Below are 26,847 nucleotides of genomic sequence, written 5' to 3'. Positions count from 1 at the left end.
ATCCGTGTTTAATGAAAAGGATTTCAACAATATTACAAATCAATGATTTGAAGAATAAATGCAATGAAACTACGAGATGCAACCACTATGCCGGAGGGTCGTAGAATTCAGACTAAATATTCAATATAACCTAAAAAGCTTGTAGCTATAAGCATCTCTCGTCTCGGCTTCTTCGATGGTAGTTGAAATGCCGTCTCTCTGTGTTTTTCGCCGGTCGGTTCACCTCGAGTCAAAGGGAGTGTGTAGATTGGGTGTTGAGCCTTGTATCGTTCGTGGGGTTGTGTGTCTGCCCTCTCTGTGGAGCCGGCCATATTCAAATCTAGACTCCGCCCCTAATTTTACGTCAAGCGGGCGTATCCGTCTGATTCGTACCGAGCTTCCTGATTGGAGAAACAATAGCACTGTCTGTCAATAGGCTAGTCCACGAAAGTGACGTCAGAACCGAATTTCTTAGTGGGCGTTTCTCCAACAGTTTTAAAAACCCCAACGGTTTTAAAAAGGGGAAGCCTTTCATGTAGGCTATTTACGTGGTGCCTTCTGTTCACCGTGGGGGGGGGAGGGATAGTCATCGCCACACCTGGCAATCTATCCCTCCCTCCCCTGTGAACCCTCAGGCTTCCTGGTTATTTCCTGTGTATTCAGGCTTATAGGCTCGATGTCTACTGAGGTTCTTTGATCTTAAAGCTGTAAATGTTAAACCACGCAGCTGCTTATCTCATCACCTCCCCAGGAGATGAGACTGCCGACTGTCTCTGGTTGAATTTAGGAAGGAGTGTCTTTGAATTTTCTAATTTGTAATGTGCATTGTGTTGGTGCAAATTACCTGTCCCATTTCGCCATTCTGTGCAGGAGGGTACATTTTTACACAGGTTGGTTGATAAAACTACCACAGTTTCCCCGGTTTGGGGATTAATGATCCCCAATATACTTGTTAGTATTTTCTCAATCAAACTGTTTACAATTACCTTAACCTTACTGTTTAGCCAAATCACCTAAGAACCAAATATTTCCAGAATCCTTCTAACTTGTTGTGAAGGATCAGATTAAACCGAATATATATATTTTTATTTTTTTTTTTATTTTTTTTTATTATTGCAAAACAAAACTTATTAAAAGTCAGTACTCAACACACAATGTATAATGAAACTTTCAGTAAAGGTGGTTAAAATATATGCAAGTACAGAAACAGGATAAAACAAAAATAGTCAATAATAACATTTTAACCGTATACCGTGTATATCCAGCGAAGTTACAATTATATAAATGTTAGTATATAATATACCCCTAATACCTATTTTCTAAAACCCTACACACATATGCTCCAGCTCAAACCCCCCCCTCCCGGACCCCCTCTTGGATAGTACCTCCATTATCCCTCACTCCTAACCAGACATCACCATTATAGGCTAGCTTTTATTCTCTCCACCACTTCTAACCACATTAACATTTTGGATTCATTGAGCCCCAGAATTCTTGCTGTTGATATTTCTTGATATATCACATCGAGATATGTAAGAAACCACACTTTCCGGCAAATTTTTTCCGGTTGAAACCAACGTGATGCAATCAGTTTTTTAGCTACTGTGATACCCGATAAAACCAATCTTTTTAGTTGTGGGTTCACTGCAAACTCAAAAACATCATTCAATAGCAATACCGCGGGGTGTACAGGTATATTCCAAAATACGAGTATTGATAATTGTTGGGACACATCTTTCCAGAATGCCTTAACTGGTGGGCAGTCCCAATACATGTGCATAAATGTTCCTTCGTCCCCATTTGTACATTGGGAGCATTTGGAGTCTTGTATAAGCCCCATTTTGCACAGCCTTATAGGAGTCAAGTATGTCCTGTGAATATAGTTCAGATTGATTTGTTGATGATCCGGGTTCCTTGATGTAAGTCGGACATTTGCCCAGGCTCCTTGCCAATCAAAGTCATTTTCCAGGTCTGGTATATCCCTCCTCCAGACATTGTCTAGTTGAAGGGTTTCGTACGAGGACGTTAGTAATTGATAATAAAAACCTGATACAAAACCTCCCAATGTATCTCTTTCATAGAAAAATGTGTGGTATCTGTGGTGTTCAATTGGTATGTGTAATGGAACACCGTGAGATCTCATACAAAGTCGTAACTGTATGTAAAAAAGCCATGTGGACTCGGTGAGGTTAAACTTTATGCATATTTCGACATAACTACAGAGGCCCTTGTTATTAAAAATATCCCCTAATGAGTGTATGCCTCTTTCTTCCCATACAGGGAATCTTATAGGTCGTTTTCCCATTAAGAGAGCATTGTTATTGAATATGGGAGTGTGATTATGCCATACTTGATGGTTAGGAAATTTCCTTTGTGTTTCCCGCCATGTCCTGATTGCATGGGTTATTATTGGGCCAAATTCTCGCTCACAATGCTTGATTGAAAGTTTAGTGTATGCTATGTCTTTCAATCTCTGTGGGGCTACTATGTTTTCTTCTAATTTTCTCCAAGATACCAAAGCCTCGGGGTCAAACCATATCTTCTTCAATGGTCTTAATGTGAAGGCATTAAAATATTGTAAAAAATCTGGAACTGCCATGCCACCGTCTGCTTTACTTCTCTGTGCGGTGGATCTTTTTATGCGAGGTGGTTTGTTATTCCAAATAAATTTGTATGTGGAGGTTTGTAATCTTTTCCAGTAGCCCTCTGGAGGAGGTAACGGAAGCATTGAGCTGAAGAAATTGATTCTTGGTAATACATCCATCTTAACTATTGATACCCTTGCCTGTACTGAGTTTTTAAGTTTTGCCCACCTGTCCAGGTCGTCCTTGATTTTGTTCTGTATTTTTGTGTAATTGTGCTTCACCGTTTGTCTTATGGTGGGAAATATTTCCACACCCAAGCATCTGAAATGTTTGACCATGGGTATCGCACCTGGGAGGGTTGTCTCTTTTTTTGCACTGGTGTTAACTCTTTCAGTGCCACTCACGAGATTTCTCGTGTTTTTTTATAGGTGGTTGCTAGCCACTCACGAGATTTCTCGGAATTATTATTATTTTTTTTTTTTTTGCGATCTGAAAAATTATTGCATCACCCGAGCCTACCCGAGTATAGCCGAGGGGCGCCGACGATCACTGTGGAAAAAAGCGCCCCCTGTCGTCTCCCAGATGACATAAGTGATTTTGGAATGGACTCAATGAAAATGAATGGGGAAAAAAATCCGGTACTCCACATTTTCCAGTTCACTGATCCAGCCGGGGTTACCACAGTTCATTCTGGAGCCTCAGATCCCCCCGGATCATAGAGATCTACTGTGTCGCGTTGGATCCATACACTTATCGATTTTTTCGAATGGTGATCAGGAATTGGAATATACCAGTTGGATACCATCTGATGTCAGGTAAGGACTCTGTGTTATCAGTGGTAGGATAATCGGAGTAAGTTTGATGAAGTTATAAGCTGTTTTGTGAAATGTCTTCTTTCGTTTTCATTGTAAAACTCCGAGAGGAAATCAACGAGGCGATTATCCTCGCGCGGCCGTAATGTGCGTGCGTGCACGTATAATATTGATCATCTAGCGTTTATTTGAAAACGATTCATAAAAAGGCCGACGAATATCAACGTTGTGGAATATTCCACTAAAAGACGATTTTCATAGAATGCTCCAGAATGGGCTGTTTTTTATATCAAAACGGGGGCTTTTCTAACTGCTCTGAAACGGCAACGACGCGATAAAAAAACAATCTGCCTTCACAGCACTGTCTGGAAAATAGTCTTTGATAATGCGATGGGCAGATTAGACACATAGCCATAATTTAAAACATAGATTAGGCGATATTAACGTTAACATTGGCGCGGATGGTGGCATTCAAGCGGTAAAATGGAAAACCAGGCATGGCATTTAAAGAGTTAAGAGGAAGAAAAGCCGACTTAGGCCAATTTATTTTAAATCCCGATAAATCACCAAAGTTCTCTATCAACTTGAGTATAAGCGGCAATGTGTTGTTGGGGTTTTGCATGAACAATATTACGTCGTCCGCATATAAACTAATTTTATGATGTGTGCCCTTGATTACTATTGGTTCTATGTGTTGGGATTGTCTTATAAATTGTGCTAAAGGTTCTAATGATAGATTGAATAGTCCGGGACTAAGAGGGCAACCTTGTCTGGCTGAGCGCGATACCGGAAAGATATCGGAGATGAATGTGCCTGTTGTAATCCTGGCCGATGGGTCCTTGTATAGTACTTTAATCATATCAATGAAACCTTTTCCTAACCCCATCCTTTCCAATACTGCCCATAGAAACGACCATTCCAACCTGTCAAATGCTTTCATAGCATCCAGGGATAGTATCGCCTTAGGTGTGATGTCCTCTTTGTCTGTATCTAGTACGTGCAGTATTCGCCTTATGTTATCATTGATCAGGCGACCTTTTATGAAGCCTGTTTGGTCCGTATGAACTAAAGACGTCATATGCTTTTGCAATCTGATGGCTAATATCTTAGAGTACAGTTTGACATCGGTTCCGAGGAGGCTTAAAGGACGGTAACTACCGCATTCAGTGGGGTCTTTGTCTTTTTTGTGAAGAACTGAAATGAGTGCGGTATTTTGGTGTTCAATGAAGCTTCCCTCTTTGACTGAGTATAAGATCATATTTAGTAATAAGGGTCCAAATATGTCCCAGCAAGAAATGTACATTTCTGATGGGATACCGTCAATTCCCGGAGCTTTGCCGTTTTTCATTCCGGATATGGCCTTCTTGAGTTCTTCTAATGTGATCGGTACTTCTAACTGTTTAGCGTCTTCATCCGTAAGTTTAGGGAGAGTAATTTGATTAAGATATGTGTCTAATTTGTCTTGATCAAAGGTCGTTTCTGAGTTATATAAATCGGAGTAGAATTCTTTGAATGTATCGTTTATTATTTTGGGTTCTGTTACTAGAGCTTGTTGTTTCCTAATGGCAGTTATATCTGCAAATTTTGCATTAATTCTTAGTCGCATGGCTAATAGGTGACTAGGTTTAGAACCTTGGAAGTACTGCTGTTGTCTAGTGCTGCGTATTTGCAATTCCGATTTTTGTCTGTACATTGCTTTGATCTCTGTCTTTAGAATGTTAACTTGGTTATCTAGTCTAGTAGAGTTGTTGTATTTTAAAGAATTAAAAAGCGTTGAGTAAAGCGTTTCCATTTCAGACAGTTTTGTGTTTTGATTTTTGCGCAATATGGAGGTAAATCTATCCGAGAAATCCTTGATCATATTCTTTACCGACATCCATAATATTCTGGGATCTTGCACCGAGTTAGCATTATCTTGTAGGAATACTGTGAGAGCTTCTTTAATTTGTGTAATGAATTCCTTGTTGTTAAGCAGCATCGAATTAAAACGCCATCTTGGGGCCCGGGTAGATAGTGTACCAAATGTTGCTTTCAGGATTAAGTAGCAGTGATCTGATAGCGCATTGGGTGTCATTTCCACTTCGTATTTATCAAATATTCTCGGGGATGCAAAGACGTAATCAATTCTGGATAGTGTGTTGTGTCTCGCCGAACGACAGGAGTACTTGCGGGTCATGGGGTTAAGTGAACGCCATAAATCAGTTACTCCTGTTGATTTCGACCAATCTTTTAATGCTTTAGATGAATTCTTTTGTTCGCTGGAGAAGGAAAGGTCAGTTTTGTCCATCCTTGGGTTCCAAATGGCATTAAAATCCGCACCCATTATATATGAGTACTCGGGATGGTTTAACATTTCTCCTGTTAGTGAAGTGAAGAAACCCACTTCGTACAAATTCGGGGCATATACCGCTGCCAATGCAATTTTCCTGTTATTGTGTATAATCCTAGCTATAGTTATGCGCCCCTCAGCATCCGACCATACCCCTTTCAATTCGATATTTAATTTGCGTCTGACGACTATGGCTACCCCTCTAGTTCTCGTAGCAAAAGAAGAGTGACCAATATTATGGTATATGTTATCCGCTAACGTATTTATGTCTCCCTCTAAAATGTGCGTTTCGCTTAATAGAGCCACGTCCACATGTTCTTTTTTCATCAGTGTAAGCACGCTTTTGCGCTTGTGTTGTTTGTTTATCCCACCGGTGTTCCATACCATTATATTCAAACTAGCCATAGTCTATGCATGTTTTCGTGTAGTTTTTGGTAATGTTTCTGGAGTATGAAGCTACAATAGATGCACATCCAATTAATGAGGTCCCGTTGAGAGCTGAGCTTAAAAACATATATATATACAAATAAAAATCCCCTATTTTCCCCTCTCCCAGAAAGTCGAACATGCCTGTGTTCCAAGAACACATCCTCCGCGATTGACTTTCTCCCATGGTCCACCGGATTGCCCAACCTGAGCATTGTAATCCTAATTTTCCTATGCTCATTGCCATAGGATCTAACATTTCCATTCTATTGCAATAGAATGTCGCTTTTGGTCTTGCACCTTCCCTTACTGTAATGAAGTATTGTGATAAATAACCTAAAGATAAAAATAAAAAATAAAATAAAAAGAGAATAAACCTTTATCGACATATTCCTTTGAACCCTCCACCAACGTGTGGGGGAAAAAAAAAAGGAAAAGATTGTAGATCAATATTGACACCTTAATGTGAAGAACATTGGAAAAGAATAATGTAAGTTAAAATATATTTAAAAAATATATAGTAATATTGACACCTTAATGTGAAGAACATTGGAAAAGAACAATGTAAGTTAAATTATATTTAAAAAATATAGAGTAATGAGAAGAAAAAATTAAATAAAATAAAAATCAATGGAAAGATATAGATAAGGAATAAGAGATAAATAATTATCAACGTGGAGAAGCCACTAGAACCGATTTAACTGATTAGATAAGATAGAAAAGCAGCGCCTTTTAGCGCTTCAATGTGCCTTTAATGGAGTGATTACTTAAATTGTTAGAATAACCTTGCTGTGCTCATACGTTTATGTGTGGATAATTTTAAAGTATTATTAAGGGCTGATTGCACTTCATTTAATTTATTATCTGCTATGTGTATGCACACCGAATGTTATTGTTAGAGTTGTATGCTTCGTTGTCATGGTGCCTTATATTGTAGAAGGTTGTAGAATATACTAGTGCCTAGACTATTTTACATTCCAGAATGATCTAAGAGACCCAGGGCATTTGAGCGATAAACCCAGAATATTCCAGATAGATCTTTTTGCATTGATATTTATTTGTCCCCTCAGAGACCAGAGACTGAAATTATAATGTATTATGAATCGTATTATACACAGTACACTTTGTTATAGACGACTTGCATATCGTTTGCTACTTTGATGAACACAACAATGTCATTCCAACACTGGTGGAATGACCTCATTGATGAACACAATAAAGTCATTCCAACACTGGTATATATTTAGAGAGAGGCTTAACTGATTCCGGCATTTTCGTCATGCTTTGGGTTATTTGCTGCATTTTGATTCAGGAAATCCTCAGCTTCAAAGGGTGTAAATGGACCTGACCTGCGGCCGTTATTGCCCAAGAATGATAACAGCGCCGGATATGCTAGCCTTGGCTTGTGGCCGGCTATGTACAGCTTTTGCATCACATCTTTGTATGGTTGACGTCGGATGATGGCCTCTCTGCTCAAATCTTCGTAGATAAATATTGGTTTATCACCATACTTCAGCTTCCCACGTTGGTTGCGAGCATATTTGATGATTTCATCCCTTGTTGTAGTTTTCCGCAGAGTGACAATGATGACTCTCGGCCCGTTGATATTTTGCCCCTGGGAACCAATTCTGTAAACTTGTTCCACTTCTGGCACTTTGTTTGGATCGGAGTTTTCCAAAATCGTTGATAACTCTTTTGGAAAGTTGATGTCATCGCAGTTCACTGATTCATCAAGCCCCACAATGCGGATGTTATTCCGCCTGTGGTAACGATGGGTTTCTAGTTGCCTCTCCATCACTTCGTTTTTAAGCAATTTTATTTCCCTCCGGTATTCATCTTTTACTTTTTCCATCTCTTCTCCCATCTCTGTCATGCTACCTTCGTTCGCCTTGACTGCTTTTGTGTTTTCTGTCACCGAAATCTCCACTGTCGTGATTCGCTTTGACTGTGCATCGATCGCTTTCTTGACTTCTTCTAATTTCTCATCGATGCGATCGAATTTAGCCTCGATGCGATCGAATTTAGCATCGACGTTTGCCTCGAGCGCCTTGATGTGTGTAATCTGCAGGTTAGACTGTTCTACCATCTGTTCTTTCATCAGGTTAGACTGTTCTACCATCTGTTCTTTCATCAGGTTAGACTGTTCTACCATCAGGTTAGACAGTGTGTTGAAATCGGGTGGATTTCTGCTTTCTTCAGTTGGCGGCATATGGTAGATAGATGCAGTGACGTTGGAATCCATAAATCTGGCTGCTCTCCCTTTCACGGAGCTTGAATCTGTACCTTCTTTTATGTTGGTCTCTATTGACTCTCTTTCGGGGACCGTAATCGATGATCCCGGTAAGTTGTCCTCTTCCTTCTCCTCCTCGGAGCTTGTCGCCGTCGGCTCAGAACCAGCGACGGTTAGGACGCGTCTTTCTCGTTTTTTTACGTCCTGCGCCGTTGAAGTTGCCGTAGTTATTTTCTCTGCCTTCTTTCCACCTTTAACCATATTGTCTTTTGATATGGTTAGTAGAGGGTCTTAACAATACATACGATGTGGTCTATTCTCTTTCTTTACTGTCCAAATAATGTTTTTAAACGAAATTAGCGTTAGTGGGAGCGGAGCAATTGCAAAATGCGTGTGCTACATGTTGTAGCTTAACCGGAAGTTCATATATATATTTATATACAAGGGATATCAAACGATATACAAATACTATTAAATATATATCCATATATATATATTTATTTATGGATATATATTTAATAGTATTTGTATATCGTTTGATATCCCTTGTATATTCCTTGTACATATACACTGAATATCCCTTTAGTCTACTAACAGCCCATAATAGTTTCATTCTCTCATTGGACAAGAACTTGGCGCCAGCAGCCAAGCCCCTTGGTTCAAGTTCAATCGTGCCGACGAACATGTCGTTACTAGCCCGGTTCCGCGTAGGAATACGTCTGGCGAAATACGAATGGTACTATTTGTTCACAGCGCATATATATATGGCGCAAGTAAAGTAGAACTTTCTTTTAGTCTTTTAGTCCCTTAGCCCTTAGTTCTTTACCCTCCAACCTAGTGGCAAGACGTTAAGCCTCACCCACGATACACGTGTGGTGCAGTATGGTCAACTTGGCCTCAGAATGGCATTGAGACATCGTGTGGATTAATAGTTGAAATTGTCATAGTTTGGCACTATACCGTCGAGTGGGACGTATTTCTATTAAGTTAATAATAGTCTATTATGTATGGTGCATCGTTCGGTTAGAGTTATAAAGTGAGCAGTACCCCCATCGTTCCTCGCGTTATCTAGAGTCTTAACCAGGCTGGGCAGACCACGTGTGGTGCTTTCATCCGAGGAGTTCTGGGCCAGGACGAGTGGACCTGCACATTGGATTACTTTACCCGGACGACGGCGAGCCCTACACGGCTTGGATTATCTACTTGCTTTGGGTGCTTTGATTTATGCCATGGATAACAGCCAACACTGCTGAGTGTTGGAACTACCCCCCGAGAGGAGTCCAGGTGAGACGGCGCTCTACCCCGAGTGAGGTCGCCTCACGTCTCTTCGTTGTGGACCGGCAGCTACCGTCTACAAGAGGGCCCAGCTGTATTCATCTGTGGACCAAGGTTCTGTGGGCACCGTGTTCAGCACTCTGAATTCTCCCAAGAAATCGTTGGCCAGATGGGATATCGCCGGCGGCTCTCCTAACCCCCCCCCCCTCTACTGACTTACAACCAGCGAGACCCCCTTTTAGTATATCCACCTATAATCATTTAAGTACCATCGCTATAGTTCCCTAAAGAATCAGGTTGCATACTTGCTCCCTGCGTAACCAGAGATTGGACATTCAATGTTGATTTGCCTACGAATACTCATTTGCCTTACAAGTGCATTCAAATCATAAATGTCATTAAGTGAACGTTGTATATACCCTTTGCTATATAAAATATTCGATTTATACATTTGTGTGGACTTCGTTTCATGGTGGGAAAGTGTTCATCATATCTATATCATGTACTGTGTGGCCAGTAGTTAAAGTACATAATCGGTAGTGGTTTAATGATACCATACTTATCAATACAGTCAGGGAATTGTACCCCTCAGTTACATAACTCATTTTTCATATTTGTTAGTATCAATTGCTTTCAACACCCACATTAGCTCCCTTTTCCACTGACCGACTATGAATCCGTTTATGTTTACACAGTTCTCTATTCACTCACACCGTTTAACAATTTCCAATTATTTGCAGGTTATACACAATGTATCAGTTATATCAATTTCACTTCAGTCTAGGTCCGTCCCTTTATGCAAAAAGATGATCGTACCAATTACCAGGTTTAGACTATACTTATGTGTTTTTTTAACCAAACGTGTCTATTTTGTGCAATCCACTCTGAAAGAAAAGACTTTACATTGCATTTACTATCTAAACATTTCTAAAAAAGGAGAGAGCTCAGCTAATGAAAAATGAAAAATTTATATATACACGCCCTCTCCAAGGCCTATCAGTTACACTATCCCTTCTTTCGCCTATGTATATCGTTGAGGCTTCTGGATGACTCGTTTTGGTCGAGTATCTTGTTCCGGGCTTGTGCTAAGCACTGGTTCCTCCGGTTCTTCTGGTACTTTCTCCAAATCCACAGAGGAGAAATTATTATGTTCCAATTCATAATCTTCTCCTCTGTCTGGTTCCTGTAAAAAACCCTCATCTTCTACTCGTGGCCAATCGTGGTCCCCTCGGTCTGGCTCGCCATAATCATTCGCATCTTCCCCATCGTTTGGGGTTAGCACCACCCCAATTTCATCCTCCGCCGCTTCCACTTCGCCTTCATGTAACGGTTGCGACGCCCCGGTTTCATCGTCAAGGTCTCGTGGTTCAGGTTCCCATTCTTGGTCCGTATCGATTGCTTTTACACAATGAGTAACGTGAAACCACATAGGCGATCCTTGGATTTGTAAAGCCCTCTCGGTGGCTCGAACGACTTTGTATGGCCCTTCTCGTCTCGCGCCAAACCACTTGCGTCTAAATACTTTAACATAAACGTAGTCGCCTGGTATGATTTGAGGTGTAGTTTGCCTATTCACCTCCTCCCCGGTTTCATGCTCCTGTCTACTGGAGACATGATCCAGAATATTTCTGTGTATCTTTGACATGTATTTTACGTATTCACGCATATCGTTGTCCAGGGTGTCCAAACTCGGACCTTTGCCTGTCGCGCGCAAACCTGGTACTACCATGCAGCGACCTAACATCATTTCGTGCGGTGTCAGACGCAGTCCGCGAACCTCGCTTGACCGACATGCCATCAATGCTAACGGGAGAGCGTTCAACCAATTCAATCCTGTGTGTTGACAGATCTTTACCAGCTTGTTTTTTAGCGTCCCGTTCATGCGTTCCACCATCCCCTGGCTCTGCGGATGATAAACGGCCCCCAATCGCTGTTTTATGCCTAAATGTTGGAGTATTAAACGTACAGTTTTGTCGACAAACTCTTTTCCATTGTCCGAACTGATTCTGTCCATTAAACCAAAACGGGGAATTACCTCTTGGCATAAGAACTTAGCCACCGATGCTGCATCCTTGTGCCGGGTGGCGCACGCCTCCACCCACCTTGAAAAACGACAGACAACGACAAGAATATATCTCTTCTGATTAATGGGCTTAATCATGTCAATGTAATCAATTACAAGGTCTCGCATTGGGCCATTGGGCGTGGGGATATGTCCTGGTGACACACTAATCCCCTTACGTATATTGTTTTTCAAACATATTACACATCTCTTTAGCACATGATCAATTTGACTGTTCAAATCTGGCGCCCAATAGCCATATTCTCTGATTTTTCTCCTTACCTCTCCTTTATGCGCATGGCAAAAGTCGTGAGCCGTGTGGATCAGCAGTCCGACCAGGCCCGCAGGAGCCACCACAAATCCACTGATGTCGCGCCACAAACCTGAATCATCCTGACAAGCTCCCCTGGTTATCCAGAGGTTCCGTTCTACCTGACTAGCCTCCTCCTGGAAAGTCAAAACATCTTTGTAGGTTATCTTGTCCTCTAACTCAACTCCGTGTGTGATAACCAACACCTTACCTGCTCCGTCGGCCCCTGTCACTTCCTTGGCAGCTTCGTCTGCTCTTTTGTTTCCTCGAGTTATTTTTGACTCGTCAGACTGGTGGGCAGCACACTTGATTATCGCAATCTGCTTTGGTTTCATAATTGCTTCTAACAACCGTTTAATCTGACTACAATGTTTTATGGCGCTTCCATCAGCTTTCTTAAAACCTCGCCCTTTCCACACTGTGCCAAATAAAAATGCGGTGCCGTGCGCATAGGCCGAATCTGTATGAATATTTACAGTTCTGCCCTCTGCCATGTTACATGCTTCCGTCAGTGCGACCAACTCTGCTAATTGGGCTGAACAAGGTTGTGATAATGCTTCGGCTTTTTCCACCACAAACCCTTCGCCCTGTGACCTTACCATGGAGTAGCCTGCTTTTAGTCCCTCGCCAACTCGATAGCAAGAGCCGTCAGTCCATAATTCCAGATCTGGACTGCTAAATGGAAACGCCTGCAAGTCTGCTCTGAGTTTAGAGTACCTCTCGGCTTCGACTATACAGTCGTGGGGTTCTCCATCCTCAGGCGTAGGGATGTCAGCTGCCGGCTTCGTTATGGAACACCTGACCAGCGTCACGTCTTCCTGTTCCAAAAGTCTGTAGTAGTGTTTAATGCGAGGCATCGTTAGTGCATATTTACCGGACTCCAACAGACTCTTTAAGTCATGCCTCACCATGATATCCACTGGATATCCCATCATAATACTTGCGGCTTTTTCGTACATCGTATACACTCCAGCCATTTCTCGGTAGCATGGAGCCATCCCCATCTCTACTTCCGAGTAGGCAATTGAGTAGTACGCCATCGGCTGCGGTCGTGCCCCCACCCCTGTGTTCTGGGCCAACACCGCGCACGCCTGCTTCTGATCTGGAGAAGAAGAGACGTAGAGTATGAATTTCTTGGTATAGTTAGGCAAAGCCAGGGCCGGCGCCTCTAACAGTCGGGACTTGATTGTTTCGAATGCCCGTGAGCCATCCTCGGTCCATACCACTTTACTACTCAGTTTATCAACGCCCGCTTCTTTCATCATTTCTCTCAATGGTTTCACTATTTCCGTATAGTTCTCGACCCATGGAGAGCTGTACCCCATTATACCCAGAAATCCCATTAGCTGTCGTACCGTCACAGGTTTGGGCGCCGTCTTTATGGCCACCAAATGTTCTTCTGAAATAGCCCGATGGCCCTGTGAAATTGTTTGTCCTAAATAGATCACTTTAGGTTTACAATATTGCAACTTTTTCAACGACACTTTATGGCCGTTTTCCGCCAACAGCTGCAACAGTTTCACGGAATCGCGATGACATGTTGTCTGATCGTCCGCGCACAGTATCAGATCATCCATGTACTGAATGACCCTAGAGGTCATGACCTTATCCAACCCCTCTAAATCCTCCCTTAGGATTTTGTTGAATATGTGTGGCGAATGCTTTAGTCCCTGAGGGATCCTAGTATACTCATAATATTCATCCTTATAAGTAAAACCAAAAAAATGCTGGCACTCCTCGCTCAAGGGCACACTAAAATATGCACTACACAAATCTATAACCGTAAAGTATTCAGCTTTCGACGGGATAAATGTCAATAGCACATGGGGGTCGGGGACATCTGATGGATAGTCAAGTAACACCTCGTTGATAGCTCTTAAATCATGCACCAGCCGGTAAGAGGTATCAGGCTTCTCCACGGGTAGCAACGGCGTGTTGCTCCGGGGATTTGTTGTTTTCTGTAGGACTCCTGCAGCTAAAAGTCCTTTAATTTGTGGCTCGATTCCAGCCACCGCTTTCTCCTTCAATGGATACTGTTTTTTCCAAGGCAGGGTGGCCCCAGGTCTAAGCTCCACCTTCACAGGTTGAGCGGACTTGATTAATCCAATGTCAGTGCTGTTCTTTGCCCACAGCATCTCAGGCACCGCCTCCATCATGTCCTCTTGGAGGCTTGATGCATTAGGGAGTTCGCCCAGTGTCTCTTGGGATAGTTGCACAGTTTGGGGACGACCCATCCCTGTGCCTTGGACCATGATCTTAATAAACCTTTTATCAGGGCTTATCCAGATCCGTTTGTTTTCTTTCATCTGTTCAAATTCCATCCCTTCGGCTTTTTTCATCATTTCGCCTATGTGCTGTTGATCACATGAGCTGATTACCTTCAAAGTCACATGAGGAACACTGTCCATAATGCCGTGCTCTTTTCGCAGATAGTCGCTCCGTGCAATACGTAGCGCTGCTCCCTGTGGCCCCAATATGATATTGGTAGCATTCAGCTGTACTTTGTCAGGTTGCACCCTCAGCCACTCCTTAGTCTGTGACGAGTCTGCATCTTTATGATACTGCAGAGTGCAATGATAGGGGGTCTTTGGATCACTTGCTTCAGGCATATTGGCAGTGATAAATTTCTCCCATTGCAAGGCTGGACCAAGCAGCTCTTGGTCCAGTCCCCCTAGACAATAAATCTCTGGTGGTTGACTGTCGATTCGTTGTACCATCTGATAGTACTGGTCTTCTCGTTCGGCTATCACGCAACCCTCTGCAGTACATTTAATGTCCATCCCCAGTAACCCCAGCCCATCTCGGCCAAGTAAGTTAATGGTGTGCTTTCCGAGACCAGCACAGGGAGAGTCGCTTCCCTGCCTTGATATCTCAGAGTCACAGGATCGGTAACAGCCGTCAGCTGGTTTACTCCCTCAAATCCAATTGTCCGTACGTATCGACCGGACATGGTTAGGTGCGTCGCGTCTTGGGGTTGTACTACCGTGTAGGCCGCACCGGTGTCTGCCATCATCTCGACAGATTTGTCATTCACCGTTACGCACACAATAGGCTCCTCCCTCAAAGACGACACTGACAGCTGACACCTCCCCATTGGACTCTCTGGGCCTCTTCATAGTGGTTCATCTGGCCCTCTTGCTGGATTTACCGGGCCATTGTTCTCACTAGGGTCTTGAACTCGGGGTGGGCCTTGGCCTTGCCAATTCCTTCCCCGGTCTCCCCCTCTGACTTGATAGTCCTGTCCACAGTCCCGTGCGAGATGACCAGTCTCCCCGCACGGCCAACACTCCATCCGCCGCAACGCGTATCCATTCGGATTCCTGCCCCTGCCTCCACCTCTTCCTTGTGGTTGCCACCCGATTGCTCCTCTTGACCTTTGTTGTTGTTCCGGCGCATGACCCCCTTGTGTTCCCGCTTGAGCCCGTCTTTGTTCCTGTGGTTCCCCTTCATAGCCTGTCCCACCTCTTGGTTGTGGGGCCTGGACTAAGGCTTGAAGGTATTCCACTACCTTCCCTGCATCGGTTGGCTGTTGATACATGATCTTACGTTGTTGATCCATATCCTTCTCCTTTGTCCTTTGCTCTTTTTTCCGATACAGTTCAACGTAATGGTCCACTTGATCAATATATAAGTTCACTGCCATACTTGACAATGACACCACCTCGGCCAATTTCTGTCTTACCTCTAGGGGGAGGCCGTTTTCAATCTTGGCTCTTAACGTGGCTTCATGCATAGGGTCAAGTCCTGCCTCCTGACCAGTTGTATTCTTCCACGCGGCATAGGCTTGTCGTACGTACAGCCTGGGGTGAATTGTTGCTTCCAGAGTACCAATCTGAATTTGGTCTGCGTGCAGTCTCGTTGGATAGGCTTCTCGTAGGGCCATCCACATTACTCCCCTGTACGCTGTGAACAGGTCCGCATCATGCGCTCCAGTCCCCACATGGCCATGCAGGTGAGCCGTCTCCAGTATCCTTTCCATGCCGTCTTTTCCCATCATGGTTGTCAATATTTTCTTGACATCCCCCATTGCCATTTCTGTGCCGACCATCAACTCCTCCAGTTGGGCAATCCATGGGTTGGCCCCATTCTGGAGGGGCGGCAATTTCTCAGTCACCTGTGTCATGTCCGACGCCTTCAAGGGGTGATATTCCAGGTCCTGTCCTCTTATTATTATAGGAGCCATGCGGACAGGGGCTAGCTTGTTTTTCGTCTGTGATCTGGTCAGCCTTCTCTCCCTTACAGCATCTTCTACTTTCTGGAGGGCCTCTTTCTGCTCTGCTTTTTTGTCTTGCAGGGCATTTTGCTTTCCCTCAATGCCAGCCCGTATCCTCATGATCTCTTTATATTCCTCTCCCCCATCCATGTTTGCAGAGTCGTGGCTCGTAAATCGCCCTATTAGGACAGCGTGGTCCCTGTCCAAAGCCACGAGCGCCTGGTCTATCCCTGTCAGATCGTCTTTTATCTGTCATCTGCCCCCCAAGTTCGATGTCGATAGCCTCCGGCCTCTTACCTACTGCATCTACATCCTCCCACTGTGATTTCGTGAGACCAACCTCGAAACTGCCAGGGTCTACCCCCCTGCTGGACTGGGGTTGGGGGGAAGGGAGAGCTCGGTATACGGAGTGGGGCGCAGGAGCTGGGGGGCTTTGTAAGTACTCCGGCTGGCGGACAGACTCTCTCTGGTGGTCATACCCTCTCTGGTGGTCATACCCTCTCTGGTGGTCAGAAACTCTCTGGTGGTCAGAAACTCTCTGAGGATGGCCGTAGGTTGCCTTCATCCTTGCCCAATCTCTCTGTTTTAACATTGTCTCATAGCCTTCCTTTCCCATTCTTTCAGCTTCTTGGATCACTCTAGCTCGCTCTGACATCCTTTCCATCCCTTCCCTTGGCCGTGAGGCGGCCGCATGCTCTCTGTCTGACCAAGTCTGGGCTGAACTGTCTGGTTGCCTAGCTATCAGCTGAATTGATGTCTTTGCTTGTCCCTTCTCTTTGTTCCCCGCATCATCTGTCATTTCATAAGGACTCGTCATCTCTAATACAGGTAAGATGGGGTATATTGTCCCCCCATTCCTACTGGCATATGGCGGGGGTGCTAAAGCTCCCTCAATTCTTTCCTGTTGGGCAATAAGATAGGAGGCTGGGGTGGGTGAGGCTAACTGAACTGCACTTTGGGCGGTGACAGGTGCTGTGTTAGGGGCCAGGGGAGTTATGGTGACCGGGACTACCTCCTCTACTGGTTTGTCTGCATCATTGCCATTTGCAATGGCCTTCCTTTCACTATCTCTCCTCTCGGCTTCCCGTGCATAAGATTCTATCATGCTTGTCTCTTGCAAATATTTCTTTGCCCTTGCCACCTTGCCCCCTTGATATTCATGTCTTAATTAGCATTCGTATATTAGCTATTAACTCCAAATCAAAAGAACCCTCGACCGGCCAACGTTTCGCAAGCGTTTTCCATCTATCATTCCATCTTTTTGATACATAGATTGCTTTTTCCAAGTAATATTCGTTACCTTTTGTCGTGTCGTGTTCGTTGGCAATAATCTGTACTGGACTCTCTTCCATCCATCCAATTACGGTCGACTTATCTGCTTTGGTTGTGGCTTTCATTTTCTTATATGCGCTTTTTCTCCCCATTTTTCTAAAGTTTCTCTTGTCTTTTTTATCTTGTAACAATGGCAACAGGCAGAAAAGTAGCTTCTGTAATCCCTATCTAAGTGTAGGTGTCTATGCTTCTTGTGACTGACTCCTACTCGGACAGCCAATAGTGGCACTGTGGGCCCTTCCTATTCTCTTCTGTCCCTTGTTCACCTGAAATTCCTATTCTTACCTGATTTGTGGTGTTCCGCGTGTCCAATCGAACTGCTGGAGATCAGAGCACACAATGACAACAGTTCTTGTTAATTTATCAACCGGACTTGTACTTTACTCTGTCTTTATAATCAAATTCCTGAGAGGTTCTTTTCATTCACTGTATGAGTATCTTTTTACTTTCCTCATACACTCTTAAACACGAGACATTTGTAATTGATACATGTGTGTGATACCGCCAGTTTCTACTCCCTGTTTCTCTTCTCGTTCGATCTCTGTCAACACACTGGGTTCCTATTTTTTGTCGAATTTCGGCTCTTCTTTACTTCCGCTTGATTCCGCTCCAATTCTGATACTCCTCGGAAAACAAAAACATCTTGATTAATATAGTTACATTCATTTTTTCACATTCTTTTTCATTATTCAGTACCACACCCCCCAGGGGACACCTGTCACTCAGACACGTGTCCCCCAGAGATAATCTAAAGAATGCCACGGACACCGCGCCACGCACGCCGTGAGGTGTCAACCCTGTTTATTGAAGAGACCCTGACAGCCCCTCCACAGCGGTCTGAACACACCTCACCACAGGTACAAAGCAGTCAGCATCCCGGCAACTTATCCCGTCCTTCAGGCCAGTATCCCCAGAGTCCAGTGCCCTGCCGGACGGCCATGCATAGCCGACCAGACCCAACACCGAACTCCGGGTACACCGCCCCACATCATACAGTCAATCCAACCGTACCTACTATGGAAAAAAAAAACACAATTGCACACACAACCTTATCTCGCCAACGGCAACGTACGGTCGTCCAGGAACGTCCCCCGCCCCACACCCACACGCACGCTCCGGCCCTCCCACTCCCCAACCCTGAATGTCCACCACCCAGATCGGAGAATAGTTGCCAGCGCGGACGCCGGGCATCTCGGCTTTATTGGAACGCCCACACCCACCCTGCCACCCTCCGCGCCATCCCTTACCATCATCATCGCATACGCAGGTGCAGTCGAGCAGTGTGGGTCCTCAGACGCAGAACCAGCCGCGCCGAGAGTCCTGAACACGTACGCCACACACACCCTGATTACATTCACACAAACAACTATAACCGCAAACATCACCACAGCACACAGCAAATACTTAGCAATCGTCCATCCTATATAGCCCATCCAACTTTGACCCCAGCCCTCCCACGAGTCCTCCCGCGGGGGCTGCATCTCCCTAGTAATATTCTTCAAATGCTCTATAATCGCTGGTAAGCCACCTATATCATTTTCTGGGATAAATGTGCAGCATTCCTGACCAATCAACGCACACGTGCCTCCTGAACTCGCCAACAGGAAGTCCAAACCTGTCCTTGACTGCAGTTCCATCAGTCTTAAGGACCGTAACTCTTGAGCCTCCAGGGTCATACCCTTCGCGGTCATAGCCGCCATATCCTCAAACACGCGAGCTAGATGGTCCAGTTCACCCATGTTCGCATACGTCCCCCACCAGGGAAACGCCACCCTGAAAAAGTGGTCCGCATCCCTCCTTCTCCTTGACCTGGGAAGCGTCGGCAAAACATCTGACACCCTCATAGCCGGCACTAAATACCCCAATGCACACCTACCCCTCCACTTAATAGGTAACGCGGCGTACGCATACTCACCACAAATCCAAAACGCCCCACTAGGGGCTGGCGCCTCTGAATCCTTACCCCATACTCCACTCTCACCCAAGCAGCCGTCCAAATAGCCCACGTCCCTACCACCGGACCTCCCCTCTACGCACATCTCAAACCCAGCCGCCCTAAACGCCACTGGAATGGGGCTACTGTCCTTTAGCCCTGCATAACCCACAGCCTTATTCGACCCCAACTCCTGGCCCAAATACCTCAATATCTTATCATGACTCACCCCGTCGCACAGGCGAGGGAGAGGCACGTCTCTCAACACATTGGCATGACACTTCGTTAAGGGGTGCGCAATCAGAGGAAGACCCGCGTCGGCCGCTTGCGGGGCCAAGCCACACACATAGCAATCCGATTTATTAGCCATTTTAGCCACCGTCCTCGCCATCCCCAAAAACAGATTCCCGCGATGGTCTGGCAGCGACCTTCTACCCACTACCACCACCTCTGGCTGTTCAGGTCGCTGATATGGATCATACATTATCGTACCGACCAACACACACAACCAAACCACCGCCACAGCACCCCCCCGAAGCACCCGCCTACTACTGTCACTCAAACCAGGAACCATGTCGAATGTTCCGTCCTCCTCTTCCTTCCTCCGTCACCGGCGCGTATCCTAATATGTCCTGCAATCCCCACAAACAACACAACTTTATAACTACACACACCACAGTCCACTGACACGAAGACCCCAACCTAAACACAATACTAGGACACCTCTGTACCCCAAGTAGGGTAGGAGAAAAAAAGCCGCAACGAAACCGCCGACCGGTCAAGAGAGGACCGGGCCAGAGGGAAAACATGCATCTCTATGCCGGTCTTCAGAAGGAAGAGGGGGGAGAGAGAGAAGGGCTCAGCGAGTGAGGCAAAGGATGGAGTGGGGGGGTAGAAGGGAAATGGGAGAGAGGGGAGGAAAAGGGAGAGAGAGAGAAAAACATGCAGAAGGGGGGGGGGGGGGGCAAAGGGAAAGAGGGAGCGAGACAAGGAGGGGGGCAGAAAAGAGAGGGGAATCGGGAGAAAAAAGGAGAGGGGGGAGAGGGAAGAGAAAGAGAGAGCCAAGGGAAATAGTGAGAGAGAAAAAAGGGGGGGGGGGGACACAAAAGGCGCGTAAGTGACGCAACAGATAAAAAGGAGAGGGGGGGGGGAGGAAGGGAGAGAGAGCGCAAAGGGAAAGAGCGAGAGAGAGGTGGGCTGAAGGAAAAAAGGAGAGGGAGGGGGGGGCAAGGGAGAGAAAGTGCAAGGGGAGGGAAATGGGGGAGACCAGAAAGGAAAGGCACAAAGGGGAGGAAAAAGGGAGAGAAAGAAGCCATGGAGGGTGGGGGGGGGGGCACGTGGTCCCGAACAGACCTGTTCCAAACCATAAAACATATTACACAATACACCATACTTTGCAACTGCCCAACCGCCTCCCGTGGAGGGGGCATGAGGGAGAGAGAGAGAGAAAAGAGAGAAAGTTAGAGGAGATAGAAGTGTAAGAGAGGAGAAGAGGGTACAGTGAGTATAGGGAGAAAAAGGGAGTGAGAGGGAGGCTAGGGGGCATGGGGAGAGAGAGAGGGGGAGAGGGAGAGAGGGGGGGGGGTGAGAGAGAGTGAGTGAGAGGGAGGCTAGGGCGCATGGGGAGAGAGAGAGGGAGAGAGGGAGAGGGAGAGAGGGGGGGGGGTGAGAGAGAGTGAGAAATGCAAAGAGGGAGTGAGAGGGAGGCTTGGGGGCCTGGGGAGAGAGAGAGGGAGAGAGGGAGAAGGAGAGAGGGGGGGGGGTCGAGAGAGCAAAAGGGAGAAAAAGAGGGAGAAAGACAGAGAGACAGAGAGAGAGAGAGTGAGAAAAAAGAGAGAAAGTCAGAGAGGAGATAGAAGTGTAAGAGAGGAGAAGAGGGTACAAGGAGAGAGAGAGGGAGAAAAAGGGAGTGAGAGGGAGGCTAGGGGGCATGGGGAGAGAGAGAGGGAGAGAGGGAGAGGGAGAGAGGGGGGGGGGGTGAGAGAGAGTGAGAAATGCAAAGAGGGAGAGAGAGAGAGGGAAAAAGAGAGGGAGAGAGAGGGAGGGGGGTGAGAGAGTGAGAAATGTAAAGAGGGAGAGAGAGAGAGGGAAAAAGAGAGAGAGAGAGAGGGAGGGGGGTGAGAGAGAGTGAGAAATGTAAAGAGGGAGAGGGAGATAGTGAGAGAGAGAGGAGGGGGGGGGAGAGAGAGAGAGAGGGAGAAAGAGAGAGGGAGGGGGGGTGAGAGAGAGTGAGAGGGAGTTAGTGAGAGAGAGAGGAGGGGGGGGAAGAGAGAGTGAGAAATGTAAAGAGGGAGAGAGAGAGAGGGAGAAAGAGAGAGAGAGAGGGAGGGGGGGGAGAGAGAGTGAGAAATGTAAAGAGGGAGAGATATGGAGACAAGGGTGTGTGGGGAGAGAGAGAGAGAGAAAGAGAGAGAGGGAGATAGAGAGAGAGAGAGGGGGGGGTAGGTCCAACAGAGGGACATCGCATACATTCAACCATACAATAAGCCACGCATGACATACTGCCCAGGACGGGAGTCCAACTGACGCCTCTACCGCCCCCTAGCGCAGTACCTACCACATCACTCCGAAAACATCAACCCCTTACAATGGCCACCCCAGCCCCATCTAAAATGGCGACCACTGCACTCCACTTAAAACGGCCGCGTGTCACGAGCTCACCCCAGGACCCCCTCTAACCTGCTTCAGCAGGCCAGACTGAATCCCAGGTTGACTCTGGCGCCACCTAGTGTACTTTTAACCACATCACAATTAATTCCAGTCTTTCACGTCCCACACACATTGTCCTTTCTCACAAGTGCGCATGCGCGCATCTCCCACACGGCCTACTCATTCGCCACTCATCCTGCATTCGTTCAAACTTTCAGCCAATACCATGTAAACATTAGCCAATACCGCAAACTCACACGACCCATCCAACATAAATGACAATTCAGTTACACTGCAATATCATCCCATTCACAACATACAGTATTGAACACCCCAAGCGAGCCACGACGAGCTATTGTAGCATGTAGCTTTAGCCTAGCCGCGCGCTACGATACGCACGAGTTCTGACGAGAACGCGCTTTGTCCAGCACGAGCTCCGACGAGCATGCACGCGCTCCTCCACGCATAGTTGGGTGGCACAGCGGACATAGCGTGCGCACCAGGTTCAATATTAAAAACCGTTCTCAGTCATATTGTAAGTGCCAATTTACAGATTTAATCCATACTACATCACGCAACGTACAACACAACCATAAATCCTTTCACTCATACTCAAACACATGCCTAACCATAACTGCAATATCATACACATCCTCCAAGCTTACTTATCATAGAGCCCGAACGTCCGCGGCAGATCTCACATTCCGTCAATAACTACCGCGCGACTTCCTAAATGCAAGATCAAGCGTATTCACCCCCCGTACTATAGTCAGCGTTTAAGTTTACTATAGCGCTTTAATCGAATTCCCACTAAGTACTTATTCATTATTACAGCGCACGCAATCAACTAACACGCCGGTTATGCTCAAGATCAAAAAGGATCTCCGGATCCGTTCGATATTACGCCCTAAAGTCGAACATACATCTTCATTTAATTCGGCCGATAGTTTCCCGCAGACACATGTCCTGACTATCCATGCTCAGCCAGCAAACCATTCTATTGAAGCCCCTTGAGCACGCCAGCCCCGCTTATATCAATTATTACGTGATAATCCTGTAACCGCACAAACCACGTTCCTCGATTACGCAGGTCCTAAATCATCTTATACCAAGCCGATTTACATGTTCTAAATAGCAACAGAGCCCATCTATACAGTACACACGGCTCTCTCCCCATTCAGAACAAGCAAATTCCCAATCATCACAGCGCTCCTTTTCCTGAGAATAAGTTTTAGGGATCTCATATTGCTCAGGACGCGCCCCTGTCGCACGCCACCAGATTACCGAGCTTCCTGGCCAGAAAAACCTTTCATCTGTCGCCATCCGACGCTTTTGACCATTTCCCATAACCAGATAGTTTGTGCCCCCAATACGTTCTTCATATTACATGAGGCAATATCTTAGCAATCCCCCTCTTGGCTCGAATTGAACGCCCGTACACTCCATAATCACACTCACCTGTGTTTATCAGCTCCGGTTCCGCGATGACGACTTGTTGAGGTGAACAAATGAAGTAAAAAAAAAAATTCTGATCTCGATCAAACGGTCGTATTAATTCTAGGGCCACGACACCAATAAATGTAGTAATCTTCCTAGCTTAATCTACTCTGCGTTGTGTTTACTTTAACAAGCCCAAGAAGTTCTATTCTACATACACACAGCAGTAACCATGAAATGGTTTCTGCTCGTTACCAAACAGAGAAAACGGCGGCGGTTGAAGAAAACGAGTTCCGAGCAGATCGATCTTTGAAGAATCCGTGTTTAATGAAAAGGATTTCAACAATATTACAAATCAATGATTTGAAGAATAAATGCAATGAAACTACGAGATGCAACCACTATGCCGGAGGGTCGTAGAATTCAGACTAAATATTCAATATAACCTAAAAAGCTTGTAGCTATAAGCATCTCTCGTCTCGGCTTCTTCGATGGTAGTTGAAATGCCGTCTCTCTGTGTTTTTCGCCGGTCGGTTCACCTCGAGTCAAAGGGAGTGTGTAGATTGGGTGTTGAGCCTTGTATCGTTCGTGGGGTTGTGTGTCTGCCCTCTCTGTGGAGCCGGCCATATTCAAATCTAGACTCCGCCCCTAATTTTACGTCAAGCGGGCGTATCCGTCTGATTCGTACCGAGCTTCCTGATTGGAGAAACAATAGCACTGTCTGTCAATAGGCTAGTCCACGAAAGTGACGTCAGAACCGAATTTCTTAGTGGGCGTTTCTCCAACAGTTTTAAAAACCCCAACGGTTTTAAAAAGGGGAAGCCTTTCATGTAGGCTATTTACGTGGTGCCTTCTGTTCACCGTGGGGGGGGGAGGGATAGTCATTGCCACACCTGGCAATCTATCCCTCCCTCCCCTGTGAACCCTCAGGCTTCCTGGTTATTTCCTGTGTATTCAGGCTTATAGGCTCGATGTCTACTGAGGTTCTTTGATCTTAAAGCTGTAAATGTTAAACCACGCAGCTGCTTATCTCATCACCTCCCCAGGAGATGAGACTGCCGACTGTCTCTGGTTGAATTTAGGAAGGAGTGTCTTTGAATTTTCTAATTTGTAATGTGCATTGTGTTGGTGCAAATTACCTGTCCCATTTCGCCATTCTGTGCAGGAGGGTACATTTTTACACAGGTTGGTTGATAAAACTACCACAACCGCATCATCAGTGGGCCTGTATGCAAATTGCATAGGGTCCATATCACTGGGGAGGGAGGCACAAATGTGATCCTTGACCAGCCTCTCAAAACATTTCATGGCCACAGAGGTGAGTGCCACCGGTCTGTAGTCATTGAGACCTGTTGGGGAGGATTTCTTTGGTACCAGGATAATGGTAGACATCTTGAAGCATGAATGAATGAATGAATGACTTTATTTGACAATATAAAAAATAAACATGTGACAGAAAAGCACAGTCAGGATATACTGCCAAGGATGAAACACAAAAAAGCTCAGAGCTTATTTCCATTGTGGTCCTTGTGGGGGGGTAGGGGAGTGTGATGCTTATACATGCATCATACAAAACATGACATCACAACACATCACATATACCATTTAACATTTATATACATAACAGACTCATACAACATGCAAGGTGCCTTAAGCTAAGTGTCTAGGTTAAGTATAGTCCCTTTTGAGCCATGTCTTCAGGCTGGACTTGAATCTAACGGCATTGTCTACGATTTTCAGGTCACTGGGCAGACTGTTCCAATAGATAGCTGCTGAATACAGAAATGACTCCTTCACCATACAGCTTCTGAATCTGACTGGCACAAAGTCAGCTGAGCTGCGCCTAGTTGGGTATGCATGGGTGTCCCTGATTCGGTTGAAGTAGTTGTTGAAGTACACTGGCACTACCCGTGCACTATTCTGTGAACTAGGCACATCCCTATCTGGTTTACTCTGTCTTCCACCTTAAGCCATCTCATGATCTCAAAGTGTGATGGGTCAAGGTGGGTTCGGGCAGGTAGCCTTAGTATTACCCTGATTAGCTTGTTTTGTGAAGTCTGTAGTTTTATTTTCTGACTTTTGGGGTCGCTGTTGTACCAGGAGCCACACGCATAGTCATAGTGACACTGTATGAGTGCTCCAGCAAGAATCTTCATCGCTGACTGATCTAGAAAATGAGAGATTCTGGCTAGGTATCTAGTCCTGTTATTGATCTTTGTAAGTGCTTGGTGAGCCATGCTTTCCCCTGATAAGCTGTGTTCCAGGACGCAACCAAGATATTTCACAGATGTTTTGTCTGTGAGAACAGTATCTCCTATTCTAATGTTAAAACCTGGCGATTTTCTGAGCCTGACCTTTGACCCGAATAGAATGGACTCAGTCTCTGAGCTGCCTCATTAAAGCCTAGGGCCCTAAGCTTCATTAACATGATGTTGTGATCCACTGAATCAAATGCCTTCTGGAGGTCTAACATTACCATTCCACAGAACTTTCCCTCATCTACCTCTTTCCGGATGTAATCTGTGAGGAACAGCAGGCAGGTGTCTGTGGAGTGGGACCTCCTGAAACCAGATTGGTATTTGTACATTCGATTATTAGTGGATAAATAAATGTCTATTTGCTCATATACAAGCCTGAAGAAAAAAGCCGAAGGCCGGACCAGCACTCTCAGAATTAAAAAGAATTGTATTTAATGGCAGCCTATAATACAGACATGTTTCGGAACGTGTTCCATCTTCAGTGTAATAGGCTAGCAGTGATAACTTGTAAAAATGGGAGCTATATACCATGAGGGCAGGAAGTGACATCATACAAGCCTCTCAATGGTTTTTGATAGGACACCCAGGATGGAAATGGGTCTGTAGTTACCCGGTTCTAATTTGTTTCCCTTTTTGTGGAGAGGAATAACTCTTGCCGATTTCATTTAGCTTGGAAATGTTCCTGTGTCAATGGCTAGGTTGGTAATGTGAGCTACACATGGGGCAATGATTTCTGCAGCATCCTGCACAAATTTACCAGGGATGTTGTCTAATGCAGTAGCCCTTGAGGTGTCAAGTTTTTTAAGCTTTTCCTGGACCTCCATCTCAGTCACTTTCCTAAAGGAAAAAGCATTTGCTTTAACCCCCTGATCTATCTAGAATTTCTGGACTTCACTCTCTATGTTGTTGCCGGGTTTAGCTGGTATCTTTGCAGATATAGTTTTTGCAATGGATGTAAAATAGCTATTCAGACAGTCTGCCACCTCTGATTTGTCTGCTGAAATTGTCTCCAATTTC

The sequence above is a fragment of the Notolepis coatsorum genome (assembly GCF_963971535.1).
Source record: "Notolepis coatsorum genome assembly, chromosome: 11".
In the NCBI taxonomy this organism is placed as follows: domain Eukaryota; kingdom Metazoa; phylum Chordata; class Actinopteri; order Aulopiformes; family Paralepididae; genus Notolepis; species Notolepis coatsorum.
This window is presented reverse-complemented; position numbering follows the sequence as displayed.